Raw genomic sequence first — 22,336 nt, forward strand, 5'->3', positions numbered from 1 at the left:
CTTAAAATACCCACATTAAAATGTCTGTCTGTCTTAAAATGCCTACATTAAAATAGCTGTCTGTCTTAAAATGCCCACATTAAAATTGCCGTCTGTCTTAAAATGCCCACATTAAAATGGCCATCTGTCTTATGTTCCATCTCCAGATACATCTTAATGCTTAGTTGGGAAAGAAATGCAAGTTATAGGTTATTCCACCACTGGAGTCTGCTTCTGGAAATGTATTTACTGCATAGGATCACACAGACCTGGGTCCTTCAGTACTCAAGAAGCCAGATATTTTTAAATAGCCTCTCACTAGAATGGACATCTCTTCTTGCTAGGCATCCCACAGCAGATTCTTCAATTGTTCTATCTGTCCATAATAGGTCTCAGAAACTCAGTTATTTAGTTATTCTTCCCCAGATAGAGGATCAATGCCTAAGCACATTTGGCAACAGTATTTATTCTTCCATCATCTTGGGCCCGTGCTTTGTTAATTAATTATAACATAAGATCCATTTCCAGATTTGATATTTCTGAGTAAGACATGGAGTAACTTTCTTTATTTCCTGAATCCAAGCAGAGAAAGAGTGTTGAGAAAACAGTTAACAATGAATCTTGTTAGGGTTCTATGTGGTCCACTGTACCTATGACACTGCAGAAATAACAGCTAGGACTGTGACTACCAGTGCTTTCCTGTATGGTGCAGCATGGCTTGGGACTTCCTCATTTCATGATGAGCTATGCCAGGCTTTCCTGAATGCTAAATATGAAACTTTGTTTGTCGGACCATCTCAGAATATCATGTGGCATATTTAAAAGTTGACCAAAGCTCTTTCTTTAGTGCAGAATATGTACCATCTTCTCTTTCCCATCCACTAAATATTCCTAGTTTTTCTGGGTAAAGAAAGCATCCAAGTGCCTGAAGAGACATGTTAATTATTTGATTTCTTGCTATTATCTTTCAAAATCCGCCAAAAGGGCTTCATTCAAGTCAGCCTCTCAGCAAGCCAGGCTCGTTCCTTCAGATGTTTTGCTCAAATGATAGTTTTCTGGTATAATCCCATCCTGGAAAAGTATCATTTCTGCACAGTACATGTGGAAGATTAGAAAAAGAGGCCTCATTCTAGACTTGGCTGGATCATTCTGGCTCATTGATTCTTGACAGATCATTTGGTTTTGGTTGGAGCAGCTGCCCAGTTTCTTCTTATTAAGGGTCAGTAACAACTGTACTCTTGTCTTTTCCTGGACCCCAGGATGTGAGCATGTCTGTGAGGAGGGACTACCTGGTTCTGAATTTGAGCAGTTTCTACAGTTGCTTCATTTAAGAGAGGTCTTTGATACTTTCTCTTCAGGCCATGATGGTACTTCTCTCTCAGTTTTTTTACAGCATCAAAAGACATAGATATTTATTGGCTTATTAGCACTTGAACAGGAGACCCCTGCATTTTGGTGTGAATGAACAGGAAATGATGTACAAAGTGTAGTCATTTGACTTTTTCTCCATCCCTATGGTTTTTAGCAAGACTTTAGCCATTGGAGAGAAGCCCCACCAGCAATGGAGCTGTCTGGTAATTCTGTATCTGGACAACCAGCCACTGATGGTTCCTACCCTTGTTTTATCTGATGGTGACCTAGCCTGGGATTTGCCTTAGCTGCTGTCATTTGGTATTACCATTAACTGTGAGAAGTCTGCTCTGCTTTCTGTGTAGCACATCTTCCTCATAGGAAAGCTTCTAGAATCTATTTACAGCCATCATTCCCTTTTTCAGAGAGGGTGCAGGAGCTCAGGGATCTAGCTTCCTACATTGCAACATAGAGACAAGTTCAAAGATGCCATATGTTTAGTTTTCTGGGGATTATTTTAATGACCACATTTGTGGTCACTATGACCTGCATCCCCATGTAAGCAGTGTGCAATTCATTGCTAATATCTGCAAAGTCATTATTTCCTTGCAGATATCCATCTTATTTAAAAGTTTTTACCACAGCTTTCAGATTGGTGGTCTTCAGCCTACAAAATGGAGACAGGCTTAGGCTTTCCTTCATCTCCTCCTGCCTAATGCATTTCTTGTCATCAGATGCATCACTGGAGGGACTGGAGTTGACTTTGTGTCTGCCTTAACTAATAGCTGCTGTGGTTCTTTGGAGAAACATTGCCACAACAACCTCTTTGAGATGAATGCAGTTCGCCTAACCTTGCAGGTTCTGGAAATACTCCTGAAGACCAAGTCTGTTTCACTAAGATCAGATAATCAAGCAGTGATATGCTATTCAACCGCATGGGAAGGAGGAGAGTGAAGCAGTCCCACCACCTCTGCAGGGAAATAATCATGTGTGAGGATATGTTACAATCCATGCCCTTGGTGGTGGGCCATATAACAGAGGAACTGAATTATGTGGTAGAGCTTGAAGTTCCTCCTAGAGCTTTGGCTTCAGCAAAACAGTGTTTGTCCTAACTTCTCTGTGTGGGACATTCCAAATAGCCTAAGTGCTATCCAGGAATAAAAATGTTGTGGTATCACAGTTCAGCTTTTTCCAACAGGGAAAGGGGGACTGTATGACAGAATCTGCATGTGTTCTTCACCTATTGATGAAGTTTTATGTGAAAAAACAGGACTGTGTATAATATTCAAGTTGCAGCCAAGAAAAATATTGTTTCTACATCCTTTGGATCTTTGTTACTTAAGAGATTTTCCCATTTCAAGAGCTGGGAAGAACAATGTTGTGGTAAGATGCTTGTCGCCATCTGAAAACTTTATTGCTGTAGCTATCCACTGAATTTTTTATAGGAAGATCTTGGAGGTCACATAATCTGTCAGAAAACTGTTTACTACGGCCACGTACAAGACCAAATGGAAAAGATGATTCACCTAGACTGAGGTATGTCTTCTGTTTCACTGATCTGTAAATATTTAGCCTTCTCGAACGTATTTTAAGGCATCACTATGATTTATGTCTCAGTTATTCCACCGATAAGGTATGTATGTCACTCACTTCAGCGAATTATGATATAGTGTGCAGAAAACTCTTGTCCACCACAGATAAAACAATTCCTCAATGGCTCCTTCATCTCCATTTTATAGTAAATAATCTTCTTTATCTTGGGACATGAACTGAATAATGGATATGCTGTTATATCTTCATTTCAAATTGACTGGAGCCATAGGCCCATTGTTTGTGTATGGAAGACACAGTCCCCAGTTGCCATTACCTCAGCCTAATAGATTTCTAAGTATCAGAACCTTATGTCCACAGAAGTCTATGTCGTGGTCCACAAAAACTAATTTCTGTCATACCACATCTTCATTTCCTCTCATCGGTGGTCCTCAAGCAATCACTCAGCAAGTGGATTCATTTCCTGGTATTCGTTCTTGGTGATAAAAATATAAAGAAACTTAGTTTCTGTTCCATGTAACAAAACCATCAGTTATTATTCTTCCTTTGCAGAGTACATGACCATAGGAAGATGGATTGATTATTTGTTTCTATTGTTCCTGGCAAAGAGGGGTTTGCAACTGTCAGACCGACTATATACAAAAGCATAACTAACTGTACCATTTCTCTTACCATAGGTTAGTACTAGGCTAGCTGCCCTTCTGGGCCATTTTAAGTATATCCAACTTCCCTCAAAGCTTAGAATCACACCCTGTACCGTGTATCTGTGAAATAAACATCTTAACCATTATGCTAACCCCCATGAGAAAAACCAGTAAACATTTGCTCAACATAGTGACAGATCATTTCATCATGGGACTGCTGCCCCTAATGACTGCTCCAGGAAAGTGTGCACAATGAATCTCATGCTACAGACACATGGCCATCAATTCACGCATTTACAAAATAGCATTTTAGACTACCACTGCAGGATCAGTTTGTTGTTCAGGATGGCTCTTCTTAAAAGCGGTCCTATGTGAAGCTTGTCTTCTGCCTTTACAGTTCCTTTTGCTTCTTCTGCAGGTTTTGAGATAGCTGGAGTTCTTGACAAATGTTCCAGTCACTGCAGTATACTCCTATAGGTATGATATAATGTGTATCAGATGATTTTTAAAAGGGCCTTTGAAGTAGTTATATTATTTCCTTCCTCTTCCTCTCCTTGTCTGGAATGCCAAAACAAGACCTCCTGTACACAAACTTCAAGTCTTTAATTGAATAACCTTCAAAGTTAGCCAGTTTTCTTAAAGGCACAACCTCATGTTCAAGCTGAGAGATCAAGAAATGGGGATCTTGCAGGTATATATGCACCATAACTCCGGCACAATGCTGCTGCATGCAGGCTAAAAGGGTACATTTGTCCAAAATGAGTGGGCTCAAAATTTTATGAAATACCATAAACAAGATGGACATACTGAAAAACTGACCACATTACAGAAGGCTATCGCAAAGATAATCAGTATGCTGAGTACTGACATATCTTTTATTTTTCTTACCTATGTAGTCTTCCAGTTAATGGAGAAAATTAAGTATATTTGCTACTATAATCCGGGGTTTGATTCCCACAGCCTTCATTTGCCTACTGAGTGACTTCAAGCAAGTTACTTTACCAGACAGTGCTCCCAAGCAGTCTGAAAAAGGTCTATGTGGATTACTGTTCTACTCTGGTTAATAAACAAATGAACAAATAAATAATTGTACTCTTTAGGCATAATATGCGTAGGCTAAAGTAAACTTCCTTTTTTATATGAAAAATGTCAGCACTTGAAATGCCGAGTGCTGAAAAGCCAAAAAAAAAAAAGTCAGAAAACCCGGAGAAGAATGAATCTTGAAAATCACTTGTTTCCTTAAAACTTCTTTTTGCAGGGGAGCAAGCCCCCCACACACTCTGAACTTATATTAACCAACTATAAGACTGCCGTTCCTTGGAGAAAAGGGAATATTCTGAGGAATGGCACAAGTCCAATCTTTCAGCCATTCAGTCTCTATATTTTGGGATTCACTCTAGCAGGTCCCGACATTTCAAATGGTTAACGGAAAGTCTATTGCATTTTGTAGCAAGTTACTGTATGTAAGGTGTCTGTTAAAAAAAACACATGTCAATCATTATTTTCTAAATCAACATTCTACAGTAATGGTATGATATTTACAGTATTTCTATAGATTTGTACAGCTAGAAGACAGTGCTGTACATCTCATCTGAAAAAAACAGTAAAATTATATAAATATGGTGTTAGTCATGTCAGCATATCTTCAAAAGAAATAGTAATGTTGATACTATAAATTGCGTTAAATATCTTCCTTGAAGATCACTCCATTTTATGCCATGGAAATTGAGATGATGGTTGAGAAAATCAGATTATTTACATTTAATGGTAGCTTGCCATAACAGATACATATATTTATAAGACACAAAAGCCAACTTACCTCATATAGCTTGTGTGAAATTTTTAATTCTTACTACATACTTAAAATATCCATTATTTTTACTACATAACTATATGTAATGGTCTGTGAGCTTTAGAAACAGAAAATGTTCAAACAAGATGTGGGTTAATCATTTTCAAGATGGGAAGATAAGGCAAGGTAAGACAACATTTAAATTTAAAGTGCTGGAAAATCCAACATTTTATTTACTACATTTCTGTGACTACATAAACGCTGAAACATTTTAACACTGAAAAAAGCATGATGACATCATCGCTTGCTTTTTTTTTGTTGCTTAGCAAACACATTAGATGATATTGCACGGCATATAGTGAGAACAGTAGCAAAGCTAAAAAAAAGAAATTAAAATAAATTTAAATGCAGTACAAGAAAATATCCATAAACAAACCAGAATAACGCCTAGTGCATTACACTTGTAGCTACACACAAAAATACATAAAAAGCGCTTGACTAAGAGGGAGAGAGTGATTGACAAAATAGTAGCAATAAACTGTAATCAGATAATAATCACTTAGTCTGAAATGTGAATGCAAAAGCATAAACTACAACTGCCTTCTAATCTGCAAAAAATGTTAGCAAGTTTCTGTTTTATCAAAACCTTCTAACCCTCTCTTTTTCATTGCTGTGGAAGAACTCCTGCTTGCTCTTGGAAGATATACAGATCTTTTACCTGATGATTGTCTTAGGCGCTCTGTTTATATTTTGGAACAGTCAAGCTAACTTGCAAGCAGAATCATGAAAATTACTCATGCAACAGTAAGATGAAAAGTGCATTGCAAACTCTTGGGATCAAAAGGCAGAAAAAATGCATTGTGTAACAGGTGAGTGTTTTACCACAGATTATTTCAAATGAAAGGTTCACAGATCTGAATAAGCAAGTTAGAATTTAGGGTATGGAAGATACCACTGTATTTGGCTTGCAATAATAAGAGAGTGGAAACAAAACTGACATTGTTAGCATGTTACATCACAATGCAGCACAGACATACAGTCAACTAATGAAATTGGATTATACTATATGATGGAATATGACTGTGTATGGCAAGTTATACATAAGAAAAAAATGCCATTTATGATGTCTGAAAGGACAGGATGACTTTTCTTTTTTGCCTTAAGAGAAAAAAGTAAAACTGTGTCTTCTTTCAAACAGTATTTTATCTGATGCCAGACAGATAATGTTAGCCACTGTATAAGATGAGACCCTGGCATCCAGAAAACAAGGGAGAGTTTTATACATAATATCCATACAGTGGGAGCCTTAAAATATGATATCTTTGATTTAGAGTTTAGTGATGCGCACACACATGCACACACGCACACACACACACACACACACACACACACACACACACACACACACACACACACACACACACACTGTATAGAATATACAGCAGCCATGTGAATAACCATGGTAACCTACTGTCATGTGCTGCCTGTGTCAGTCAGGGAATCCTATGCTGTCTTACCACTACCCCTACATAATAGAAATTAACTGCCAATAAAAGAATACAATGCTTGAACATAGGCACCCATACACTGTGCTGTATATTTCTGAAATAGTTACTGTTAAAGCATTATACACACTGTTAGCAGAGTACTGAAGTAATATTCAGTATAAGTCAATATATGGACTTGAAGTGCTGCCACATTGTATGCAGTTTTCATTCTAAACCTCTGAACTATGTACATTTCCTTGTTATATACCTTCCAGACAGGAAATCTGTACTTGTCTGCTAAAAGAATATTTACTGGTTTTGAGTTTCAGTGCAGCTTTATTGTCCTATACCATTTACAGGTCTAATGTATAAAAAATATAAAAGAAACAGTTAATTGAACATGGGTACAAAACACTTATTTACACAATTGTGGTAAGAAAACAGTATCTGTATACCTTGAATCTGACTATAGTACATGAAATGGAAAATTTGATGAGAGTGACACAAGACATTTTTCAGGAGAATATGACACTATAAAAAGTGAAATACAATGAGTTTTTGGTATATATCCAGTGATATCCTTTCCATCCATTAAAACTGATTCATATAACTTTGTTAGAAGTCATACCAAAACGTAGACATTCATCATAATGGAAGAAAAAAATACCACTTGGCCATATTGCAGACAAAGAGAAATTATTTAATGCTGGGAAAAAGAAGGGGGTGGGACTTTAGCCCAGTTTTAATTTAAATCTTATAACTGACCAATTTGTGAAGCAATGTTATTTACTTGGGTTATTTGGAAAACAAAAAACTGTAGCAGGAGCTTAAAGTAACTGTGAGCTGTGCGACACTGTCTGACAGACTGAAGTTACATGGCACAATTACATGGCAGACCGGCTGCAATTCTCAGTGGCCATCACTTTCAGCAAATAAGGCAATGCCAAGCATAAGAATGTTAAACTAGTTTGAAAATGTGCCATCACTGCAGAATCATCGTCTCAACTCATCATACATTCAAAAAAATTTCCCTTAGCAAGTTAGCTTGTCTGCAAAGTTCTACGCCTCTTGCTTTCTCTACCCTAACAAATGGCAACTAAAAATTTAGCAGTTCATTCTCACAAATGCCAGTGTTTTTCAACTTTAAATTACTTAAAATTCTTTGGATGTGCAGTCTTACCCACAAAATAACCTTTCTTAAAAATAATAATAATAACAATATTAATAATAATAATAATAACTTAAAACACAACTACTGCCTTTCTACATTCTAAGTGACAAAGCAATGTCTTGAAGAACCCTTTTTGGCATTTTGAATGGTAGGGTCTCTGGCAGTGTTTATAACACATTGAAGTGCCTGCTAAGACAATCAGAAGATGAACCCTGCAATCAAAATAAGCAATCTACTCCATCATGTCTTAGCATAAGAACATAACATATTAACATAAAGTTTTGGCTGTATTTTTTACTACTATTTACAAACATGGTTTTACTACATATTTATAAATTAAAACAATGATTAAATAAGTTTACAAAATGCAATTAAATTAAATCACAGCACATTGTTATATCGAAAATATAAACACATATCACAAAGAGGATGGTTTACCCTGTGAAAAGAACATCTATTATTGTAAAACAAACATAATATAAAATAAAATCAGGTTTTCACCCTTCAAGCCGTTGCAGACCTAAACCAATCCTTGACAGTTTTCAAAATGTTTCTTCCTTGAGCACAACAGAGCAGTTCTGCCATAACGACAAAATAAATAATTATAAAGCTTTTGAAGAAATGTTAACAATTATCAAACTAGTAAGTTCTGCCTTATCACATAGACTTTCTATACAACATAACCCTAACAATTTCTTACTATGAGGTATTTGGAAAAACTGGTAAAAGAAATGCATGGCTTCCATTGTGGAGATACTCGAGGACACAAGAAAAAGAGCTTTGGTTTGCCAGCAAAAAAGTGGAAAAAATTCCTTTGGTATCAAAGAAAGTTTCATTGCATGGTTGCACTGCAAAAGCACCACGGTGAAGAATTATTCCTTTTTTCATTAGTGGCCTTTCTAGAGGCTGAGGTATTCAAAGAGTATAAGGTGAGATATAAGAGGTCAACAGCGGTTTAACACTTTGGTTCAAGCAAGGCACTCGTCCTATGAGTTTACAAAGTTTGCAACATGTTTGCCTATAGCTTTATTAATAATGAAGAAATCTTTACACTGAGTGAAGGTGGAGGGATATCTAAGGAAAGACACGAGTATACTCCACTCATGAAGGCCATGCAGGAAAAAATCTTTGGTATTCTTTGGTATCATCAATGTGATTAAAATCACGAATGGAAATCGAGTGAGGTAGCATCTTTGGTTCACACTATAAATAGTAGATCTTTACACATTTTTACACATGGAAGCAGCTATTTCTTAACTTTGCTTCTTTGTCTTAATACTAGTAAATGGTTACCAAATGTACTGTAAAGCTAACCACACCACAATAATGAAGGCCAGAAATTTGGTAAAGCATGATTACCATTCAACAAAATGGCCTCTTACTTTTGTATGCACCTAGCTCAATGCCACACTGTTAGAAAAGTGAGTAATGCTTTCTCTTTGTTTGCTAAATGCATAGTTTCCATATTACAAGAAGGTGAACATGAACACATTCTGGAAAACACCTCATAGACTAAAATACAATAATAAAATGACTGTCAGCAAAATCTTTGGTTTTTCTATATAAGGGTTTGAAGCATTTTCATTCTGCAATGTACAAAAAACTATTCATGGTAAACTTGTGCATACTGAAAAGGCTTATTTGTAAGAAGATAAAATTGTATTCTAAAACAGCAGAGGGGTTCTGTTGAAAACATGTGCATAACTTAAAACCCATGATGTACAATCAATCTGAATGTGTCAATCAAGAAGAAATATTTATTGTACTTAGGAGAGGGGTCACTTTTTCTGATATAAGAACTATCTTTGTGTCTGTACCTTAGTATGTTGCTGGCTACTCTAAAAAATGTTATCAAACATAATTGAGACAATTTATCTAAGTTGCAGAAACAGTCTACTTCAGTCGGGGTAGTGGATTTTCATATAGGATGGATTGCAATACCTACAGCCATATTTACTGAGCATTTAGAACCACATACTATCATTGAGACAAACCTGTCAAAATTCAAATGTGTTTTTCATTATCAAAGCATCATAAGTTGCAAAATATACAATATACATTTAGAAGACATATGTTTTATATGAAACTAAACAGTTTTGTCTAAATACTAACACTTATTATTTGTTCTCGAAATTACATTTTTGGAAAAATTTGTTTTGTATTATTTCATCTGTTATTGTCCTGTCCCTGACTTTAATTTAAAAACCTGATATTTGTTACTTAGCATTACAAGGGCTTCTGCAACAATTAGATAATACCTGTCTGCTCAATTTCATTCTCTGCAGGTCTTTGTAAAAAATGTATGTATATATATAACCTGATCATTTTGAAAAAAGTATATTACATTTTGGAAATCATAAAATATATTTGGGATGAAAATATTCATTTCTGAAGCTCAGACTCTCTTTACAGCTGGTGACATGACTGCAACCAAACAGTCAAATAAAACTCAGTCAGTGCGGTAACTGTGTAATGGCATCATATCACTGATAGCATTGTATATAAAACATTTAAGTTATTTTTACTTGGCATTACAGTTAACATAAATGGAGTTTGACTCACTAGTTGTTACAAGTATAAAATGAAGATGAAATTAAAGTAAATTAATATTGTAATACAGAGAGAACATCTGTTGGACACCATTTAAAGCACAAATCATGAAAACTGTTTGGATGAGATCTAGTTTTTCAGATGCAGCCCCTCATAGGAAGCTACATGAAATAGGGATGAGTGGGCTCACACTCCTGCTAAAACACTTCATACTAAAACCATGTTCTTTTGGTTATATTAAATTTTGACCTTCTGTTTTTTTGTAGTTTGTGCATTGATTTATGGATGGCGAAAAGAAATCATCCCCATACCCAAGAAATGTCATAAGCGGAAGTCTAAAAAAACTGTTTAGTGCATTGTTGTACTCTGCCCCCCACCACCACACACAAACTGCCTAAGAACGAATGAAAATGTTGTCAAGGTTTTTTAAACGTTTCCATACTAGAAACGTGACAGTGTTTCTCATCATCTGCTTTTTCAGCTGGTAAAGATGAACTGATAGTCGAACACAACATACAAATAAGGAAACTAGAGTATACATATCTTTAGATTTTGAGCATTCATTTTTATATTTTACATGAACATATGCTAAAGTTCAAAATATCAAATGTTGGGATTACTGTTCTTGTTAAAATAACAAATCCAATGTCTGTGACATTTGGAAACTGCCTATTTAACATTTTAATGTACTTGTGAAATGTCATAAAGAATAAACTACCACATTTTGTGAAGAGGTGTGATAAAAGGTCATGAATCTTTATTACAAATTTGTAACCAATTTTTATAATGCTGGTGAAATATGTGGGCCATAATGACTTACTCTGCAAATTTTGTTGAAACCTGATGATTCATAACCAAAAAGTATCAATGCCATAAGTATTAAAAACTCAAATTGTCAAAACACCCATTAATAGCAAAACACAATGCCTAAATATGTGACATCAATTAAACGTAAATATTTATTTTGGGGGGAGTATATTCACCTGACCTCTCCCAGTATGGGGTTTTAGATAAATATATATTGGCAGTTATTGCAGAGTATTAGGTGTATGAGCTCTTAATGAGCTGGTTCCTATAGCGAGGGGTTTGTTAGGTGTGTGAGCTGTTAATGAGTTGCTTCCTATAGCGAGGGGAGTGTTAGGTGTATGAGCTGTTAATGAGCTGGTTCCTATAGCGTGGGGTTTGTTAGGTGTATGAGCTGTTAATAAGCTGCTTCCTATAGTGAGGGGTTTGTTAGGTGTATGAGCTGTTAATGAGCTGGTTCCTATAGCGAGGGGTTTGTTAGGTGTATGAGCTGTTAATGAGCTGGTTCCAATAGCGAGGGGTTTGTTAGGTGTGTGAGCTGTTAATGAGTTGCTTCCTATAGCGAGGGGAGTGTTAGGTGTATGAGCTGTTAATGAGCTGATTCCTATAGCGAGGGGTTTGTTAGGTGTATGAGCTGATAATGAGCTGATTCCTATAGCGAGGGGTTTGTTAGGTGTATGAGCTGTTAATGAGCTGATTCCTATAGCGAGGGGTTTGTTAGGTGTATGAGCTGTTAATGAGCTGATTCCTATAGCGAGGGGTTTGTTAGGTGTGTGAGCTGATAATGAGTTGCTTCCTATAGCGAGGGGAGTGTTAGGTATAAGAGCTGTTAATGAGCTGCTTCCTATAGCGAGGGGTTTGTTAGGTGTATGAGCTGATAATGAGCTGGTTCCAATAGCGAAGGGTTTGTTAGGTGTATGAGCTACGAATGAGCTGGTTCCTATAGCGAGGGGTTTGTTAGGTGTATGAGCTACGAATGAGCTGGTTCCTATAGCGAGGGGTTTGTTAGGTGTATGAGCTGTTAATGAGCTGATTCCTATAGCGAGGGGTTTGTTAGGTGTATGAGCTGTTAATGAGCTGGTTCCTATAGCGAGGGGTTTGTTAGGTGTATGAGCTACGAATGAGCTGGTTCCTATAGCGAGGGGTTTGTTAGGTGTGTGAGCTGTTAATGAGTTGCTTCCTATAGCGAGGAGAGTGTTAGGTGTATGAGCTGTTAATGAGCTGGTTCCAATAGCGAGGGGTTTGTTAGGTGTATGAGCTGTTAATGAGCTGGTTCCTATAGCGAGGGGTTTGTTAGGTGTATGAGCTGTTAATGAGCTGGTTCCTATAGCGAGGGGTTTGTTAGGTGTATGAGCTGTTAATGAGCTGATTCCTATAGCGAGGGGTTTGTTAGGTGTATGAGCTGATAATGAGCTGGTTCCAATAGCGAAGGGTTTGTTAGGTGTATGAGCTACGAATGAGCTGGTTCCTATAGCGAGGGGTTTGTTAGGTGTATGAGCTGTTAATGAGCTGATTCCTATAGCGAGGGGTTTGTTAGGTGTATGAGCTGTTAATGAGCTGATTCCTAAAGCGAGGGATTTGTTAAGTGTATGAGCTGTTAATGAGCTGGATCCTATAGCGAGGGGTTTGTTAGGTGTATGAGCTGTTAATGAGCTGATTCCTATAGCGAGGGGTTTGTTAGATGTATGAGCTGTTAATGAGCTGATTCCTATAGCGAGGGGTTTGTTAGGTGTGTGAGCTGTTAATGAGCTGGATCCTATAGCGAGGGGTTTGTTAGGTGTATGAGCTGTTAATGAGCTGATTCCTATAGCGAGGGGTTTGTTAGGTGTGTGAGCTGTTAATGAGCTGGTTCCTATAGCGAGGGGAGTGTTAGGTATAAGAGCTGTTAATGAGCTGGTTCCTATAGCGAGGCGTTTGTTAGGTGTATGAGCTGTTAATGAGCTGATTCCTATAGCGAGGGGTTTGTTAGGTGTATGAGCTGTTAATGAGCTGATTCCTATAGCGAGGGGTTTGTTAGGTGTATGAGCTGTTAATGAGCTGGTTCCTATAGAGTGGGGTTTGCAAGGTGTGAGCTGTTAATGAGCTGCTACCTATAGCGAGGGGTTTGTTAGGTGTATGAGCTGTTAATGAGCTGATTCCTATAGCGAGGGGTTTGTTAGGTGTATGAGCTGTTAATGAGCTGGTTCCTATAGAGTGGGGTTTGCAAGGTGTGAGCTGTTAATGAGCTGATACCTATAGCGAGGGGTTTGTTAGGTGTGTGAGCTGTTAGAGAGCTGCTTCCTACAGCGAGGGGTTTGTTAGGTGTGTGAGCTGTTTCCTATAGCAAGGGGTTTGTTAGGGGTATGAGCTGTTAATAAGCTGCTTCCTATAGCGAGGGGTTTGTTAGGTGTGTGAGCTGTTTCCTATAGCGTGGGGTTTGTTAGGGGTATGAGCTGTTAATAAGCTGCTTCCTATAGTGAGGGGTTTGTTAGGTGTATGAGCTGTTAATGAGCTGGTTCCTATAGCGAGGGGTTTGTTAGGTGTATGAGCTGTTAATGAGCTGATTCCTATAGTGAGGGGGTTGTTATGTGCATGAGCTGTTAATGAGCTGATTCCTATAGCAAGGGGTTTGTTAGATGTATGAGCTGTTAATGAGCTGATTCCTATAGTGAGGGGGTTGTTATGTGCATGAGCTGTTAATAAGCTGCTTCCTATAGTGAGGGGTTTGTTAGGTGTATGAGCTGATAATGAGCTGGTTCCTATAGCAAGGGGTTTGTTAGATGTATGAGCTGTTAATGAGCTGATTCCTATAGTGAGGGGGTTGTTATGTGCATGAGCTGTTAATAAGCTGCTTCCTATAGTGAGGGGTTTGTTAGGTGTATGAGCTGATAATGAGCTGGTTCCTATAGCGAGGGGTTTGTTAGGTGTATGAGCTGATAATGAGCTGGTTCCAATAGCGAAGGGTTTGTTAGGTGTATGAGCTGATAATGAGCTGGTTCCAATAGCGAAATGTTTGTTAGGTGTATGAGCTACGAATGAGCTGGTTCCTATAGCGAGGGGTTTGTTAGGTGTATGAGCTGTTAATGAGCTGATTCCTATAGCGAGGGGTTTGTTAGGTGTATGAGCTGTTAATGAGCTGGTTCCTATAGCGAGGGGTTTGTTAGGTGTATGAGCTGTTAATGAGCTGGTTCCTATAGAGTGGGGTTTGCAAGGTGTGAGCTGTTAATGAGCTGATACCTATAGCGAGGGGTTTGTTAGGTGTGTGAGCTGTTAGAGAGCTTTTGTTAGGTGTGTGAGCTGTTTCCTATAGCAAGGGGTTTGTTAGGGGTATGAGCTGTTAATAAGCTGCTTCCTATAGCGAGGGGTTTGTTAGGTGTGTGAGCTGTTTCCTATAGCGTGGGGTTTGTTAGGGGTATGAGCTGTTAATAAGCTGCTTCCTATAGTGAGGGGTTTGTTAGGTGTATGAGCTGTTAATGAGCTGGTTCCTATAGCGAGGGGTTTGTTAGGTGTATGAGCTGTTAATGAGCTGATTCCTATAGTGAGGGGGTTGTTATGTGCATGAGCTGTTAATGAGCTGATTCCTATAGCAAGGGGTTTGTTAGATGTATGAGCTGTTAATGAGCTGATTCCTATAGTGAGGGGGTTGTTATGTGCATGAGCTGTTAATAAGCTGCTTCCTATAGTGAGGGGTTTGTTAGGTGTATGAGCTGATAATGAGCTGGTTCCTATAGCAAGGGGTTTGTTAGATGTATGAGCTGTTAATGAGCTGATTCCTATAGTGAGGGGGTTGTTATGTGCATGAGCTGTTAATAAGCTGCTTCCTATAGTGAGGGGTTTGTTAGGTGTATGAGCTGATAATGAGCTGGTTCCTATAGCGAGGGGTTTGTTAGGTGTATGAGCTGATAATGAGCTGGTTCCAATAGCGAAGGGTTTGTTAGGTGTATGAGCTGTTAATGAGCTGGTTCCTATAGCGAGGGGTTTGTTAGGTGTATGAGCTGTTAATGAGCTGATTCCTATAGCGAGGGGTTTGTTAGGTGTATGAGCTGTTAATGAGCTGGTTCCTATAGCGAGGGGTTTGTTAGGTGTATGAGCTGTTAATGAGCTGGTTCCTAAAGCGAGGGGAGTGTTAGGTGTATGAGCTGTTAATGAGCTGGTTCCTATAGTGAGGGATTTGTTAAGTGTATGAGCTGTTAATGAGCTGGTTCCTATAGCAAGGGGTTTGTTAGATGTATGAGCTGTTAATGAGCTGATTCCTATAGTGAGGGGGTTGTTATGTGCATGAGCTGTTAATGAGCTGGAGCCTATAGCGAGGGGTTTGTTAGGTGTATGAGCTGTTAATGAGCTGATTCCTATAGCGAGGGGTTTGTTAGATGTATGAGCTGTTAATGAGCTGGTTCCTAAAGCGAGGGGTTTGTTAGGTGTATGAGCTGTTAATGAGCTGATTCCTATAGCGAGGGGTTTGTTAGGTGTGTGAGCTGTTAATGAGCTGGTTCCTATAGCGAGGGGGAGTGTTAGGTATAAGAGCTGTTAATGAGCTGGTTCCTATAGCGAGGGGTTTGTTAGGTGTATGAGCTGTTAATGAGCTGGATCCTATAGCGAGGGGTTTGTTAGGTGTATGAGCTGTTAATGAGCTGGATCCTATAGCGAGGGGTTTGTTAGGTGTATGAGCTGTTAATGAGCTGATTCCTATAGCGAGGGGTTTGTTAGGTGTATGAGCTGTTAATGAGCTGGATCCTATAGCGAGGGGTTTGTTAGGTGTATGAGCTGTTAATGAGCTGGTTCCTATAGCGAGGGGTTTCTTAGGTGTGTGAGCTGTTAATGAGCTGGATCCTATAGCGAGGGGTTTGTTAGGTGTATGAGCTGTTAATGAGCTGATTCCTATAGCGAGGGGTTTGTTAGGTGTGTGAGCTGTTAATGAGCTGGTTCCTATAGCGAGGGGAGTGTTAGGTATAAGAGCTGTTAATGAGCTGGTTCCTATAGCGAGGGGTTTGTTAGGTGTATGAGCTGTTAATGAGCTGATTCCTATAGCGAGGGGTTTGTTAGGTGTATGAGCTGTTAATGAGCTGGTTCCTATAGAGTGGGGTTTGCAAGGTGTGAGCTGTTAATGAGCTGATACCTATAGCGAGGGGTTTGTTAGGTGTGTGAGCTGTTAGAGAGCTGCTTCCTACAGCGAGGGGTTTGTTAGGTGTGTGAGTTGTTTCCTATAGCAAGGGGTTTGTTAGGGGTATGAGCTGTTAATAAGCTGCTTCCTATAGCGAGGGGTTTGTTAGGTGTGTGAGCTGTTTCCTATAGCGTGGGGTTTGTTAGGGGTATGAGCTGTTAATAAGCTGCTTCCTATAGTGAGGGGTTTGTTAGGTGTATGAGCTGTTAATGAGCTGGTTCCTATAGCGAGGGGTTTGTTAGGTGTATGAGCTGTTAATGAGCTGATTCCTATAGTGAGGGGGTTGTTATGTGCATGAGCTGTTAATGAGCTGATTCCTATAGCGAGGGGTTTGTTAGGTGTATGAGCTGTTAATGAGCTGGTTCCTATAGCAAGCGGTTTGTTAGGTGTATGAGCTACGAATGAGCTGGTTCCTATAGCGAGGGGTTTGTTAGGTGTATGAGCTTTTAATGAGCTGGTTCCTATAGCGAGGCGTTTGTTAGGTGTATGAGCTATTAATGAGCTGGTTTCTATAGCGACGGGGGTTGTTAGGTGTATGAGCTGTTAATGAGCTGTTGTTAATGAGCTGGCTCCTAAAGCAAGGAGTTTGTTAGGTGTTTGAGTTGTTAATGAGCTGCTTCCTATAGCGAGGGGTTTGTTAGGTGTGTGAGCTGTTAATGAGTTGCTTCCTATAGCAAGGGGTATGTTAGGTGTATGAGCTGTTAATGAGCTGGTTCCTATAGCGAGGGGTTTTTGAGGTGCATGAGATGTTATTGAGCTGATTTCTATAGCGAGCGGTTTGTTAGGTGTATGAGCTGTTAATGAGCTGGTTCCTATAGCGAGGGGGTTTTGAGGTGCATGAGATGTTATTGAGCTGATTTCTATAGCGAGCGGTTTGTTAGGTGTATGAGCTGTTAATGAGCTGGTTCCTATGGTGAGGAGTTTGTTAGGTGTACGAACTGTTAATGGGCTGGTTCCTATAGCGAGGGGTTTCTTAGGTGTATGAGCTGTTAATGAGCTGATTCCTATAGCGTGGGGTTTGTTAGGTGTATGAGATGTTAATCAGCTGATTCCTATAGCTAGGGGTTTGTTAGGTGTATGAGCTGTTAATGAGCTGGTTCCTATAGCGAGGGGAGTGTTAGGTGTATGAGCTGTTAATGAGCTGGTTCCTATAGCGAGGCGTTTGTTAGGTGTATGAGCTGTTAATGAACTGGTTCCTATAGCGAGGGGAGTGTTAGGTGTATGAGCTGTTAATGAGCTGGTTCCTATAGCGAAGGGTTTGTTAGGTGTATGAGCTGTTAATGAGCTGGTTCCTATAGCGAGGGGTTTGTTAGGTGTATGAGCTGTTAATGAGCTGGATCCTATAGCGAGGGGTTTGTTAGGTGTATGAGCTGTTAATGAGCTGGTTCCTATAGCGAGGCGTTTGTTAGGTGTATGAGCTGTTAATGAACTGGTTCCTATAGCGAGGGGAGTGTTAGGTGTATGAGCTGTTAATGAGCTGGTTCCTATAGCGAGGCGTTTGTTAGGTGTATGAGCTGTTAATGAACTGGTTCCTATAGCGAGGGGAGTGTTAGGTGTATGAGCTATTAATGAGCTGGTTTCTATAGCGACGGGGGTTGTTAGGTGTATGAGCTGTTAATGAGCTGTTGTTAATGAGCTGGCTCCTAAAGCAAGGAGTTTGTTAGGTGTTTGAGTTGTTAATGAGCTGCTTCCTATAGCGAGGGGTTTGTTAGGTGTGTGAGCTGTTAATGAGTTGCTTCCTATAGCGAGGGGAGTGTTAGGTGTATGAGCTGTTAATGAGCTGGTTCCTATAGCGAGGGGTTTGTTAGGTGTATGAGCTGTTAATGAGCTGGTTCCTATAGCGAGGGGAGTGTTAGGTATAAGAGCTGTTAATGAGCTGCTTCCTATAGCGAGGGGTTTGTTAGGTGTATGAGCTGTTAATGAGCTGGTTCCTATAGCGAGGGGTTTGTTAGGTGTATGAGCTGTTAATGAGCTGGTTCCTATAGCGAGGGGTTTGTTAGGTGTATGAGCTGTTAATGAGCTGGTTCCTATAGCGAAGGGTTTGTTAGGTGTATGAGCTGTTAATGAGCTTGTTCCTATAGCGAGGCGTTTGTTAGGTGTATGAGCTGTTAATGAGCTGCTTCCTACAGCGAGGGGAGTGTTAGGTGTCTGAGCTGTTAATGAGCTGGTTCCTATAGTGTGGGGTTGTTAGGTGTATGAGCTGTTAATGAGCTGTTGTTAATGAGCTGGTTCCTATAGCGAGGGGTTTGTTAGATGTTTGAGTTGTTAATGGGCTGCTTCCTATAGTGAGGGGTTTGTTAGGTGTGTGAGCTGTTAATGAGTTGCTTCCTATAGTGAGGGGTGTGTTAGGTGTATGAGCCATTAATGAGCTGGTTCTTATAGCGAGGGGTTTGTTAGATGTATGAGCTGTTAATGAGCTGCTTCCTAGTAACGAAGGGTTTTGTTTTCTCTGGGAGACTCAGAGCAAGTCACTTAACCAGGGCATGGCTGGTATCTCAGACAACATACTTGTTAACTAGCAAAAAACTATATATAGGCGGCCATGGTGGTGCAGCGGTTAGCGTTGCCACCTCACAGCAAAAGGTTCTCTGGTTCGATTCTCAGCTGGGGTGCCTTCTGTGCTGAGTCTGCATGTCCTCCCTGTGGTCACGTGGGTTTCCTCTGGGTGCTCCGGTTTCCTCCCACATCCCAAAGACATGCTGTAGGAGGATTGGACACTCTACATTGGCCCTAGGTGTGAGTGTGTGCATGTGTGTACCTTCTGTGGAAGGTTGGGCGCAGGGCTGGCAACTCAACATTGTAAAACTCCACTGCCAATCATGAGTGGACAGGTGATCTGCTGTGGCGACCCCTAACCGGGAAAAGCTGAAAGAAGAAGAAGATATATATATATATATATATATATATATATATATATATATATATATATATATATATATATATATATATATATATATATATATATATATATATATAGATATATATATATATATATATATATATATATATATATATGTGTGTGTGTCTGTGTGTGTTTGTATAGCTCACTTACTCTTTGAAAGAGTTTGTCCACAGAGTGAATTGATTTGGAAATGAATCTCAAGCACGCTTTGTCAAGTGCAGGTGTTGAAAAGAGAAAGATCGAGTCTGTGTGGTGACATTAAGTGTGGGATTGGGTTTCAATGACAAAACTTTTAGATGCACAAAAGTTTTGACATTAAGTGTGTGTGTGTGTGTGTGTGTGTGTGTGTGTGTGTGTACAGGATAGAGTCAGAGTTAGGGCTTATGAGGGGAATAGATTTAGAGTTGTACATGTGAGTTGGCATGCACGACATGTCAGAGTTTCTTGTGTAGGGGTCGTGCTGTGAAAAGCGCTTTTCTTAAGGTAGGGTGTTAGGCTGAGGTTAGGGACAACTGCAGGGTTAGTGGTAGGGTTGGGACACATTCGTAAGGATGGACAAGGAGTGAAGGAAAATCCCTTTCCATAATACTGTCACTATTCAAAGTGTTTCTGAATGTAGTGCTACAGTTCTGTTTAACTGATTGCAAAAGGACACTGTTTTGTGATTAGCTGTAGTTTCAATCCACTGATTTTTTTCAGTGAGTATATTTCTGACATGCCAGAATAGCGCTCCTGTGTTTCGATCCTTATGCATATCATTATTTCTGTTTTCTTATTGTACAAAAATGCATCAGAATACAGAATTGTTTGCTTCTGCTGTCTTACAAAATATGATATTCAGTATGTTATGTGCTTGCTTCTTAATGAAACAAATTAATTTTAATTATTTATTATTTGATATCAACTTTTCAGATAATGTACCTATCAGTCTTTCATGTTATATGTCCTGTATTCAATCTCTGCTGGTTATATAAATCTTCTACTCACAGGTGGTTTGTTTTCATCCTTGACAGTAAGTTATGATCTGCTTAAATCACTAAAGTGTTGCCGCACTGTATTCAGAAGGCTGCTTTTGTAGACAAACCCAAATCTGCTTGAGTGATTAACCTATTCTGCCAGAATACATAACTCAAGTTACTGCAATGAATACAATGTACCTCTGAGAATGACTATGGTTGCCTAGAATCTATAACCATTTTCTTCAAATAAGAAACAAAGTAGCATTTGTTATAGCCATATTCCTTTGATTGGATCCTTCAATATTCTTGATATTCGTAAGTACACAGTTTTATTTGCAGCAGTTTATTAATATAAATCAAGATTGCCCTTGGACTTGCTGTAACCATTTCCTTTACAGATTTTTCAGGTAAAAGATGATAAGTATGTCTTAACAATGTTGACATTTTCTTAGTATTAGGCATACATGGTGGGTGGGAATAGAGTAATGTATGTGTTTTTGAGCAGTTTTCCCTCGAAGTATCAAGAATTCTAATGAACTGCATATTTTACTAAGGAAAGATGGTCCCAGAAGTAAGTGTGCTAATTAAAGATTTGTTGTTAACTTAAAGACTAATGATTATTTTAGTGCTTATTGGTCTCTTAACATTACATTTCCCTGTTAAGTGAATACTGCTGACGAGAAAAGACAGCCTAATTCAATAGCTGTTGAAAAAAAAAGTAAAAAAACAGCAGTAAACATCATTGAACAGACAGGATAAATGACGGAATCAGTAGCAAGAAAGACATTTTCAGCAGATATGTACTGCCACAGACGTGCTATTTATTAAGAGTTACATTACTAAAGGAAATAACAAGGTACACAAACTGTATGTTTCTCTGTTATGCTGCATTTTCTTAATATGAGCCTTTGTTTTAATTGTTTATGTTCTCTAAACACTGCCTTGATTTTGTGAAAAAAAAAAATCCCCAAACTCCGAAGATCAAAACGCTGAGATGAGAATCACTAAAGTTAAAATGCTGAATCATGTAAATTTTCCCAGGGCAAGTAAACACTTTCCTAACATGGGGAATCATGCACTTTTCCCCACTGTAGTGCGATCCCGAAGTTGGTATATATAGTTTGAGGGTATGGAGGCAAAGCCCCCCCACCTAAGTGGGTTTTAGATAGTCTGGTGTGTTTTAATGTGGTGTTAGGCAAGTGTTTACTTGCCTGGGAAAACTTATGCAGGCTGGCATTTTAACTTTTGTGATTCTCGTCTTGACATTTTAAAAACCCGAAACCCCAAAGGTGCAAAATTCAAAATCACAACTGCCCACATACACACTACATACACAAACAAGTACACATAGACCTTCCTCCCTACAATACAAACCAACACAGCATACACAAACTCAACAAAACAAACACACGCATGGACCCTGCATATAAGCAGGGGGGCAAGCCCCCCTGCACCCCTGCTACTTATATATACCAACTGCAAGATTGCACTAAAAACACAAACACACAAAAACCACCACTACACATTCTACACTCCCCTTGCATACACACACATCACATATGTACAAATACCACCACTCGCAACACTTACACACTCACAATCTTATCTCCCTACCCTAACCCCCACCTCAAAACTCCAAACACACTCACACACACTAAAATCCATACCCAAAACCCCTATTAAAACATCAGTTACCTGAATCTCCAGCTACAGCCACATACCACACCACACACCAAGACAGGGAATCCCACGTCACATACATGACTCTACAACCGTGGATTCGACATTTCTGCATTTGGGATTCTGCACTTTTGCGCAAATATAGTTTCAACACTTTGGTCTCGTGCTACTGAAGCTTGATATTTCAGTAGTTTGAGATTCTGAAGTGAAACCATATATATATATATATATATTTTTAGAGAAATTCACTGCAAAGAAATTAATTATTTCAAGCACAGTGCAGGGCTATATTACAAGATTTTAATGCTGTAAACATTTACAGGTAAT

The sequence above is a fragment of the Protopterus annectens genome, chromosome 7.part1, assembly GCF_019279795.1.
Source record: "Protopterus annectens isolate FY-2018-M chromosome 7.part1, PAN1.0, whole genome shotgun sequence".
Taxonomy (NCBI): domain Eukaryota; kingdom Metazoa; phylum Chordata; order Ceratodontiformes; family Protopteridae; genus Protopterus; species Protopterus annectens.